The sequence below is a fragment of the Ahaetulla prasina genome, chromosome 3 (assembly GCF_028640845.1).
Source record: "Ahaetulla prasina isolate Xishuangbanna chromosome 3, ASM2864084v1, whole genome shotgun sequence".
Lineage (NCBI taxonomy): Eukaryota > Metazoa > Chordata > Lepidosauria > Squamata > Colubridae > Ahaetulla > Ahaetulla prasina.
The window spans coordinates 140,850,000-140,861,389 of NC_080541.1; positions in this window are offsets into that span (position 1 = coordinate 140,850,000).

Sequence of the window (11,390 nt, forward strand, 5' to 3'; positions counted from 1 at the left end):
GAGGGCTATGCTGTTATTTTGTTTACTCAGAGATGTCTCTTATGTACCTGCACTGTTACCCTTTTTGTCACCAGGCAAGGCCTATTGGATTCATTTCTTCTAGGGCTGTAGTATGTCTCCTCCTCAGGAAAGATGGTTTTCCTGGATAACTTCTCTGAAAAGAGTGAACTTTTGCTGGTACAGAGTCATCCAGTCATAACAGACATGATCTTCTGTTATCCGTGTGTGTGTGTCCGTGTGTGTGTGTGTGTGTGTTTGAGAGAGAGAGAGATTCAGGTAACTGAAAAAACTTTTTGCTAAAGAGCTTTGCTTGCACATTAAAATATATAATTGCTTGCCAATGCTAATCTTTCAAAACTGTTTTAAAGTTCCAGTGGAAATGTTTGTAGGATGTGTTTTGCCCATCTGAGCATGCTATGTGCTCTTGCCATTACAATTAATATTAAGTAAAGTCTAGTTAATAATTACAGACCAATCTCATTTGTTGTGTCACCTGCAAAGTCATGGAATCAATCATAAATCAATCCATTACCCTCTACTTAGAGACTAACAACCTACTCTCTAACAAGCAATTTGGCTTTAGAAAAAAATTGTCCTGTAATCTGCAACTATTACACTGCAAAAACATATGGACTTCAAAACTTGACCAGGGTAAATCAATAGATGCAATTTATATAGACTTTTGTAAAGCCTTCGATTCAGTGGTACCCAACAAGCTACTTCTAAAACTAAAATCTTATAGCATTTCCAGATTCCTGCATAAATGGATAGCTGTGTTCATATGAAACAGGCAGCAAGTAGTCAAAATAAGGGACACCTTATCTAACCCTGCACCTGTTAACAGTGGTGTCCCCAAGGCAGCGTTTTAAGAACCACACTCTTAATACTTTATATAAATGACCTTTGCGATCATATTATAAGCAACTGTATTCTCTTTGTGGATGATGTAAAACTATTCAACACCACTGACAATGCTGCTACTCTACAAAAAGTCCTTGACTATGTGTCAGAATGGTCAAATAGTTGGCAACTCCAAATCTCAACCAACAAATGTTCTGTCTTATGTCAGCAATATTGGCAAAAAAAAATCAGAATACAAAATACAAGCTGGATGGATACGACCTAACAGATGATCCTCACTCTGTCAAAGACCTTGGAGTACTCATCTCAAATGATCTAAGTGCCAAAGCTCACTGTAACAGCATTGCTAAAAAAGCAATGTTAATCTAATCTTGCGTAGCTTCTTCTCCGGTAATATTGAACTGCAAACTAGGGCATACAAAACTTTTGCCAGACCAATTCTTGAATACAGCTCATCTGTCTGGAACCCTAACTGCATATAGGACACATTAATACAATCGAATGAGTCCAGAGATATTTCACAAGAAAAGTCCTCCACTCCTCTGCTCGCAACAAAATACTTTATGTCAGCAGACTCAAAATTTTGGGCTTAGAAAACTTAGAACTTCGCCATCTTCGGTCTGACCTAAGCATAGTACATAAAATCGTCTGCTACAATGTCCTACCAGCCAATGAATACTTCAGCTTCAACCAAAACAATACAAGAGCATACAATAGATACAAACTCATGGTAAACCGATCCAAACTATACTGCAGAAAATACTATTTCAGTAACAGAGTTGTCAACCCAAATCCCCAAAACTTTAACTTTAGACTGTCTACCGTAGAACTCACCACATTCCTAAGAGGTCTGTAAAGGGTGTGCATAAGCGCACCAGCGTGCCTACCGTCCCTGTCCTAATGTTTTCTTTTATTCATATCCTTTTATGTATTTATAATTATGTTTACACTTGTATCTGTCATAAAATACATGCTTGACAAATAAAATAAATGAATAAAATAAATAAATAAAGAGCGCTACTTGTTGTAGTGTGAAGTTCTGTTCTTCTCAACACTACACTTCCTCAATACACACTGCCTCTTTGCTTTGACCAGGTCTAGAAAGAAGCTCCATGGATGACTCTTGGAAAATCTCATCATGGAGAGGATATGCATCTAATTTGATGTAAGTTGGTCTTTATCAAAAATTGAAATTACCATATTACAAAATGGTATGTTTTTTGTAAGATGTTTTGTTCCAGGTCAGAACTAAGTCTAAGATTATCTTAGCAAACCCAATTATTTCAACTCCTGCATCATTATCTTTTCATAAAACAACAACCAGACAGGTTTGAGTGCTTGTGTATCTGAATGTGTTGCTATGAGAGACAAAGTAAACTTTCAGCACTGATTGAACAGGGCTTCCAATTGTCAGATCTGAGAAAAAACAGGGGGGGTGTCTGAATTCTTATAGGGAATTATGATACCCTACAGTTAGTTTTATATTCTCCTGCTGCTTCAACACAACAATAAAAAATAGAACTGAAGAATCTTGCTAAAGAATAAAAGAGTAGTTAAGGTGAATAGTTGTTTACTGCTAAGTCCACAATTATTCTGCTAAGCTAGACCATCTTAATGATTCTGCTAGATCATTCTGAGATTTGAAGGGATGAGAGTAACTATTTTATACATGTCTTTTGTGTTCAGATGATGACAGCCTGTCACCTAATGATTCAAAATTAATCCCGTTCATCTCTTTCTTCTTTCCAAGAGAGAAGACAGCCAACAATTGCCAAATAGACTTTTCCCCTCAAGATCTCTTCTTGACATTGAAAGCCTTCAAGCATATTAAATATGGAAAGTTATAGCACTAAATTCAGCCATAACATAATTACTTAGAAGTAAGTTGATTGAATTCAATTGGGATTACTCTTTATCAGGATGTTGCAGTTGATGGAAGTTTGCTATGATGATGGCAGACAGAAAATCTGAGAAGTCTTCATCTCCTAAATCTAGCTGGGTTTATACCATCATGGCAGAAGGAGGGAGGATAACTATTGAGATAGTTCCTTATGCCTCTTTGTGGATAGGTCTTGGGGAAACAGGACCTTTCAGTTTAGTATATTCATCCAAGATACATCCCAGCTACTCATCACATACTACATAGTAGCAACAATTCTGTATTTCTGTTGCTGTAATAGGGACAGACCCCTTTCTTTCATGAAAGTGACTTCTCTCAACTTTCGGGATGATCCAATGCATTCCACACAGTTCCTCAATTCATCTCTTACGACTACATTAGTCACTCTTTTACTGCTAATTAAGGTTAATCAGCAAATAAGAACTTTGGCTTGTGATTATGTGGGTTATAATTTTCATCAGTAACCAGTATTATGGCTTAATAACTTAATTAATGAACCACCAAAGACTTTCTAACTCTAGAAAATGGAGGAAGGGGGAGGAACTATCTTATGCTGTCATGATATAGTTAAGAAGTTTTCATTCTCTGAACTCCCACTTTGATTATATTCCTTGAATACTTTATAGAAATTATACCTCAGCCCCCATCCACCCCCACCACCACCCTTCAAAGTAGAAATAACTGGAATTCTTATCCATGGCCATCATGTAGAGTTGACAAACTACATTTTAGAAAGATGTAATCAACTGCAACCATGACTATATTCTCCCTTAATTAGATTATGAACACTGACAAACATAATTTTTGGAAATAAAATCTCACTGCGTTATGGATAATTTATGTAAATTGATATGGAAGCTGTAGCAATCAGCTTGACATTTGAGTTGTATGTGTCAATAGAGGTCTTTCTCAGCAGAGCTACACTGTTGATAGCAATCACATATTCTCTGCAGCTCTTTTTATTAAGCTTGGCTAGTTAATACTTCAGTAAGACTCTTTTTATGTTGTTCTCTTCTGAACATTTCTTAATAATATACTAAGCAAGCATTTTTTTTTCATTTTAAGTACTGGCAGAGATCCAGAAGCCAACTCCATCAACTGGCCCAATTTTTTCCCCTCTTTTTCTGTCTCTTTCACATTCCATTTGGTTAATCTTGACCACCTTATTTGGTCCCCTTTTCCCAGGTGGGTCTGCCTGGACCAGCTGTGCTTTTGCCTTGAGGTAGAAAGCGCCTATAAAATGAAATATAAACAAACCATGAATCCTCCTTTCATCAGTAGGAAGTCAGACAGCAGATCTGCAGAGAATGACATTCTACCCAAGTTATTATCCATTACTCTTTAGATCCGTGATGGCATGCAGAGCCCTCTCTGCGGGCATGTAAGCCATTGCCCAGCTCAGCTCCACTGCGCATGTGCGCATGCCTCCTGCCACTCAGCTGATTTTCGGGATGCGCAAGGGGTGGGGTGTATCTGGGAGATGCGTGCACTAGCACAGGGAAAATTGTGCGCATGTGCAGAGGCAGAGCATGGGGAGTGCGCCATCCTCCCTCCACAGCCCGTTTTTGGGCCTGAGACGCTGCAGGGAGATCTGCTAAGCCAAAAATGGGGGGGTCATGCACACATGCACAGGGGATGGGGGGAGCATGAGGGGGTCGCCTGTGCATGTGCAGGTGAAACCTGGGGGAGGCGTGCGCGTATGTGCAGGGGGACACGCATTGCATTACACTTGCATGCGTTTTTGGCACAGGACGAGCCAAAATCATCACTGATTTCAACCAACAGAAATATTTAATGACTTCTCATAAAGAAAATCTATATAAAATGTTTTATAGGTGGTATCTACCACCTGCTAGATTAGCTAAAATGTTTAAAAATATGTCTAGCAAATTTTGGAAATGTCACCAAAAAATGGGCACATTTTATCATTTGTGGTGGACTTGTGTCAAAACTAAAAATTTGGGTAAAGATAAACAGGTGGTTAGAAAAGATGTAGATTTTAAACCTGAAGTGTTGTTTTTATTAGGTATAATCAGAGGTGGGTTTCAGCAGGTTCTGACCAGTTCTGGAGAACTGGTAGCAGAAATTTTGAGTAGTTTGGAGAACTGGTAGTAAAAATTCTGACTGGCCCCACCCCCATCTATTCTCTGCCTCCCAAGTCCCAGCTGATCGGGAGGAAATGGGAATTTTGCAGTAACCTTCCCCTGAATTGGGGAGGGAATGGATATTTTACAGTATCCTTCCCCTGTCACGCCCACCAAGCCACACCCACCAAGCCATGCCACGCCCACCAAGCTACACCCACAGAACTGGTAGTAAAAAAATTTGAAATCCACCACTGGGTATAATATCAGAAGAACTGGATAAGCAAAGTATGTATTTAATATTACATTGTCTTAACAGCAGCGAGGATTGTTTTTGCACAATATTAGAAAAATGAAGATATACCACGAGATGAAGAAATAGTCAAGAAGATACTAGATTGTGCAGAAATGGATAGATTGACATTGAAAAGTAAACAGAAAGAGGATGTAGAGTATTATCAAACATGGAACTTATTTTACCCATGGTTGAAAAAAAGGGGTGGAGATTAAGAATGTAATTTGTATTATTAAGTAAATTATATACACAGACAACACGATGTTTATTAAGCACTAAGAAATGTATTTAATAGAAAATCAATTACAAAGAAAAAGAAATATTTAATGGAAGAACAAGATAAATTGTGATAAAAAGTAGACACACACACACACACACACACATCTACCACCTGCATCTTTCCAGGGTGTTCCAAGGCAGAGGAGGCAAGGGAGGTGATGACCCTTGCATTCTAATTTCTAATTTCATTATCTCTCAATTCTTGATTTTTAAAACAAAAAGTCAATTCATTTGATTCAGTGTTGGCACTTCATAGGTTTTTGAAGCATGTGTCGATTACGCGCAATCATCAAGAAAATTATACACCGTCTGACGAATCAGAACTGACTTCGTTTGCATTTTCTATGCTAAGATGAAAATTAGAATACAGTTCTAAATCAGTTTTCATATTCTGTGTTACACGGGGGTCTTCACGGTATTGAAATTGACTTTGGCATGCTGCAATGGCATGTGGGAATGACTCTGGGATCCCTTAGGGAATGATCATTTAAGAGAAGGCATAGCCCACAGCTCCGTAACAAGCAGAGATTGAAACTCAGAAAGAAACTTCAAAAACTTATCCAGCTGTCAAAGAAATGGTGAGCAATTTATACTTTCAGACTTGCAAGATTCTGTTAATGTAGCCTTCCAATAAAGTAGCATTATGAAGAATTAATAGAATCTGGTTTTGTTTACTTATTTTGAAATGTTGACACATACATAGTCTATAATAGACATTTGTTAAAAGGCATAAAGGAGAAAAACTCTATTGGCAGTATTATTTTTATGTGATTTTATATGGATTATTTTTTTTAAAAAAAGATGATTTATGCAGAAACAGGCTATAACATTTATGAACAAATAGATGCAAAAGCGATACAAACCATAAACAGATTGCCCCATCTATTTCAAGCTATCTTTTACAGCAAAAAGTATATTATCATGAAGAAATTAAACAATGGCACCCTTCTGTTTGCGAGGGGAGACACAGCATATATTCCGCAAGGTATATACATGAGTTTACTGAAGATTAAACTGTAAATTAAATGCAGTCTATTCAAGGAGCATTTGTTGGAGTTATGGACATCTCATAATTTAAGACAGCTCTAGGAAATCCTGCGATAGCTTTCAGGCATTCATCACAGAATTTATTCTGTACAGCTTGCTCCCATATTTTTGCCTTGATGTACATTCAAGCCTCCTGGTCTGTATTCTGACCATTTTCAGAAATGTCAGTCTCTTTTCTGCCGTGCAGAAGTCTCCAGCATATAAATCAAATAAAATGTATATATATATATATATACACCATTGATTTATTTATTCTTATAGTTCTGTTCTGCCTTTTTGCTCATAATCTAATTGCCTAGAGAACTGACACGCTGAAAAAGTGTAAAACCCAAGTAATGTTATGAGCTGAATATAATATATATAGTAAAAAAAAAAAAAATCTCCTAGGCTGAGTATTCATACAAAGAAAATGTCCCTTGAACCAATATGATGCCAAATTCAATCCTCTAAGTAACTCTCAATTTGGTGGGCTTCAACAGAAACTTTTCCTTTTCCTCACTATTATCAGGTGGTTTTAAAATGCATTGAAATTTGTGATGGTAGTGACTACATATGGTGAATATGTGTGTCTTAGAGTTCATATATTGCTGGCACTCTCTGAGCTTAGTTTTTGATAGCAGATATTTCATAACCCTATCAGCACAATTTTGGAGAAGGGTTTATTGGTTGACAGGGTTTTTATATATCTTCCTGCTTGCTTGCTTGCTTTATGTGTGCTTGGATAGGGCGGTCATATAGGTGGGTGCTATTCTGAAAATGATTGATGCCTTTTGGTTGGTAGATTATTTATTGGGCTGATAAGGCGGTGATTCTCTTTTATTTCTGTGCTGGTAGCTTCCAGTGTGATTGGTGGGGCTGACAGCTTTGTGATGGGGGTAGCTTGTTGTGTGGGTGTTGTCTTCCTATGATATTTGAATTCTTATTGGGTTTTGGTTATTATGTTCATAAACAGATGGGTCTAGGTTATCTAGATCAGGGGTCTCCAACCTTGGTTACTTTAAGACTTGTGGACTTCAACTCTTTGAGAGTTGAAGAGCTTTGCTGGCTGAGGACTTCTGGGAGTTGAAGTCCACAAGTCTTAAAGTGACCAAGGTTGGAGATCACTGATCTAGATGCTGCTTGATTCTTGTATGATGGGTGAATATTGTTGTGTGTTAGGTTGATGCAATAATGTTGGTCCTTTGATTATTATTATTTTTTTGATAATTCGGTGGATAGGGTTTAAATCTTCATGTCTTTGATTGTTGCTTGAGTAGTGTGTTGTGCTTCTAAGAGTTTTCTTAGATTTTTTTTTTTTTTGATGTGGCTCATTCTATGAAGGGAATGTTCTATTAATTAAAATGTAAATTTCAAGAGCTAAAATTCATATTGAATTTACTTGGTTGCAGAGTCACAAATGACTAGGCTTAAATTATCCTGCTTCTGGCCTATTATGAGAAGATCTAGGTTGAAAAGGCTGGGAAAGGTAGAGAGAAAGGAAAGAGAAGAAGAGGATGTCCAGCAACAAGGGGAAGGACTCAGTTATAGTGACAATATGATGCAGTGTAATGAGTGCACCACTGGGAGATTTGAAAGAACAGGTGAGGGATAGATGATAATGGAGAAAATCTATCTATGTGGTCAGCAGGAGTCAGAAAAATGATTCGATGGCATATAATCAATCAAAAGTTCCACGAATATCCCAGCGATGGAATGGGATCATTTGCTACAAAAATTATTTTCATATATTCTCTTAGAAATGGATAGACATGCCAATTTTCCATTCCTTCAATTATGCAGAAGTTCTCAGTGAACAAAAGATATGGCTTATCAGTCTAAGATTAGAGACAAAGGATGCTGTCATTGAAAGAGACTCTTGAAATAGAATATAATTGACACAACTCTCTTGATTGTATGAGAAGCAGCAACTGCAAAATTGCTACCATATTATCTCCGGTTGTATAAATCTATAGTTTACATATAGAGAGATCAAAGCTGCAGCTTTATGAAGGTATACATCCAGTCAACAGCCAATTTGGGCCAATCCTGTTTTGCTAAAATAATAATAACTAAATAACAATAACTAAAAAAAAATCAAGCATCAGACTATATGCAAATATTCAATAAAACACAGACCTTCTAAAGTATTATTCATTTTTAACATATTGGAAAGAATCATACATAAAAGGATTCATATTTTTAATTAGTTTGTCAGCTAAACTTAGGTACTTGATATATATTTTCAAAATCAAAATTTATACATTCCAGTGCTGGAACTGCAAAATAACTTTTAAAAAATGATTTCTTTTTTTAATCTTGGGTTCATTGTCCTGTTGTTTTCTTTAATTGAATAATTATATTATTCAGCTGTCTTTCACCTAACTAATGAACAAAGTCATTTATCTTGTTTAGAATGTTTCTTGAATTAATGTCGCATCATGCATGACAATGGCTTTTGAATTTGATGAATCTTCACCAGGTTAACTAATTCTTGAAAGGTTTTAATGGTTAATTTTATGCCAGCCCTTTAATTAAGTCATATCATAAGCAATTGTTATATTAAAAAAATGAATTCCTTACAACTGCTTCAAAAGCATCCCACAGTGTAGTCATTTGTATAAGAAGCCCAAATCTGTATTTTAAATTATCTAGAGCACCTATCATCAGAAAACAAAAACAAAAAAGTTCATTTCTTTATCCATTATGCAACGTTCAGTTGAATTTGTCCATAGTGTTATAACTGGGATAGAATTTGAAAAAAAATTAACATTTTCAACCTGTTGTTTTTATTTATTTATGTATTTATTTTAGTGAATTTATGTGACTGAAGATTTCACATATGTGACTCTGGGTATCTCACAATATTAAATTAATTAATTCAAATTTGTATTAATTAAAAATTAATAAAAGGAAATACACTATTATAAAACCAAGTGAATCTGGGGGGAAAAAGATTTCACAGTCACATTTCAATATAGCCAAGTAACCAAGCCAGGTGTCAGGGCGGATGTTGGCCACTTGTGGCTCCAGAGCCGCATGTGGCTCTTTGACCCCTCTCCTGTGGCTCCCTGCTGAACCAGTCATGCTACCTGCTCTCCACCCCGAGACACTGGCCCAACCCGGTCACACAATCTGCTCTCTACCCTGAGAAGGCACAAGCCTCTTCACAGAGCCACGCAGCTGAAGCGCCCCGACCTCCGGACCTTCCGACGTGACCGTAAGACTTTTTTATTCCACTGAGCAGGGTTGGCCTAAGATACTATTGTTTTAAGTGGGGTTTTATCATTGTTTTTTGAATAATTTTTAATAGGTACTAGCCAAATTGAATTAGATTTTTATATTGTCTTTTAATTCTGTTTATAAATATTGTTTTTATGTTGGCTGTAAACCAACCTGAGTCCTTCGGGAGAAGGGCAGTATAGAAATTTAATAAATACTAATACTAATGCCCATGTGTTTTCTCTGAACTGCCCATTACCAGATGATTTTTGCAATTCCATGTCCTTCACAGGCAGCTCAACACCAACTGCCATCCCCTTTGTATCGGCTCAGGAAAGAGGGGAACAGGGAGGAGCAGCTGCTGCCACCAGATGCAGGGAGGGAAGAGCTCCCTGCAGGCTAAACACCTGAGCATGCAGTTGTGGTAGTGGGAGGAGGAGTCACCACCACCATGTTCCTGCCCCAGGAGGGTATCCAACTTATGTGCATGCAACACAAGCAAGGGAGAGAGATGAGAGAGAGAAAAGGGGAGAAAGAGAGAGAAAGAGAGAGAGAAATGAGAAAATATGGCGGGAGAGAATGAGAGAGAGGAAAGAGAGAAAAACAAATGAGAGAGAGAAGGGGAGAGAAAGAAAGGAAGGAAGCAAGGAAGGGAGGGAGGGAGGGAGAGGGAGAGGGAGAGGAAAAAGAGAAAAACAGAAGAGGGAGGGAGGAAAGGAGGGAGGAAGGGTGAGAAAGAGAGAGAAATGAGAAAATATGGTGGGAGAGAATGAGAGAGAGGAAAGAGAGAAACAAATGAGAGAGAGAGAGAGAGAGAGAAGGGGGAGAGTGAAAGGGAGAGGGAGAGAGAAATGAGAGAGAGCTGGAGGGAGAGAATGAGAGAGGGAAACAAATGAGAGAGAGAAGGGGAGAGAGAGAGAAAGAGAGAGAAATGAGAAAATGATGGAATGAGAGAATGAAAGAGGAAAAGAGAGAAACAAATGAGAGAGAGAGAAGGTGGAGAGAGAGAGAAAAATGAGAGAGCTGGAGGGAGAGAATGAGAGAGAGGAGAAAAAGAGAAAAAGAGAAAAACAAATGAGTGAGAGAAGGGGAGAGAGAGAGAGAGAGAGAGAGAGAAAGAAGAAAGAAAGAAAGAAAAAGAAAGGAAGGGAGGAAGGGAGGAGGAGGGAGAGGGAGAGGGAGAGGAAAAGAGAAAACAGAAGAGGGAGGGAGGAAAGGAGGGAGGAAGGGTGAGAGAAAGAGAGAGAAATGAGAAAATATGGTGGGAGAGAATGAGAGAGAGGAAAGAGAGAAACAAATGAGAGAGAGAGAGAGAGAGAGAAGGGGGAGAGTGAAAGGGAGAGGGAGAGAGAAATGAGAGAGAGCTGGAGGAGAGAATGAGAGAGGGAAACAAATGAGAGAGAGAAGGGGAGAGAGAAAGAGAGAAAGAGAGAGAGAGAAAGGGGAGAGAAAGAGAGAAAGAGAGAGAGAAATGAGAAAATGATGGAATGAGAGAATGAAAGAGGAAAAAGAGAGAGAAACAAATGAGAGAGAGAGAAGGTGGAGAGAGAGGGGAGAGAAAAATGAGAGAGAGCTGGAGGGAGAGAATGAGAGAGAGGAGAAAAAGAGAAAAAGAGAAAAACAAATGAGTGAGAGAAGGGGAGAGAGAGAGAGAGAGAGAGAGAGAAAGAAGAAAAGAAAGAAAGAAAAAGAAAGGAAGGGAGGAAGGGAGGGAGGGAGGGAGGAA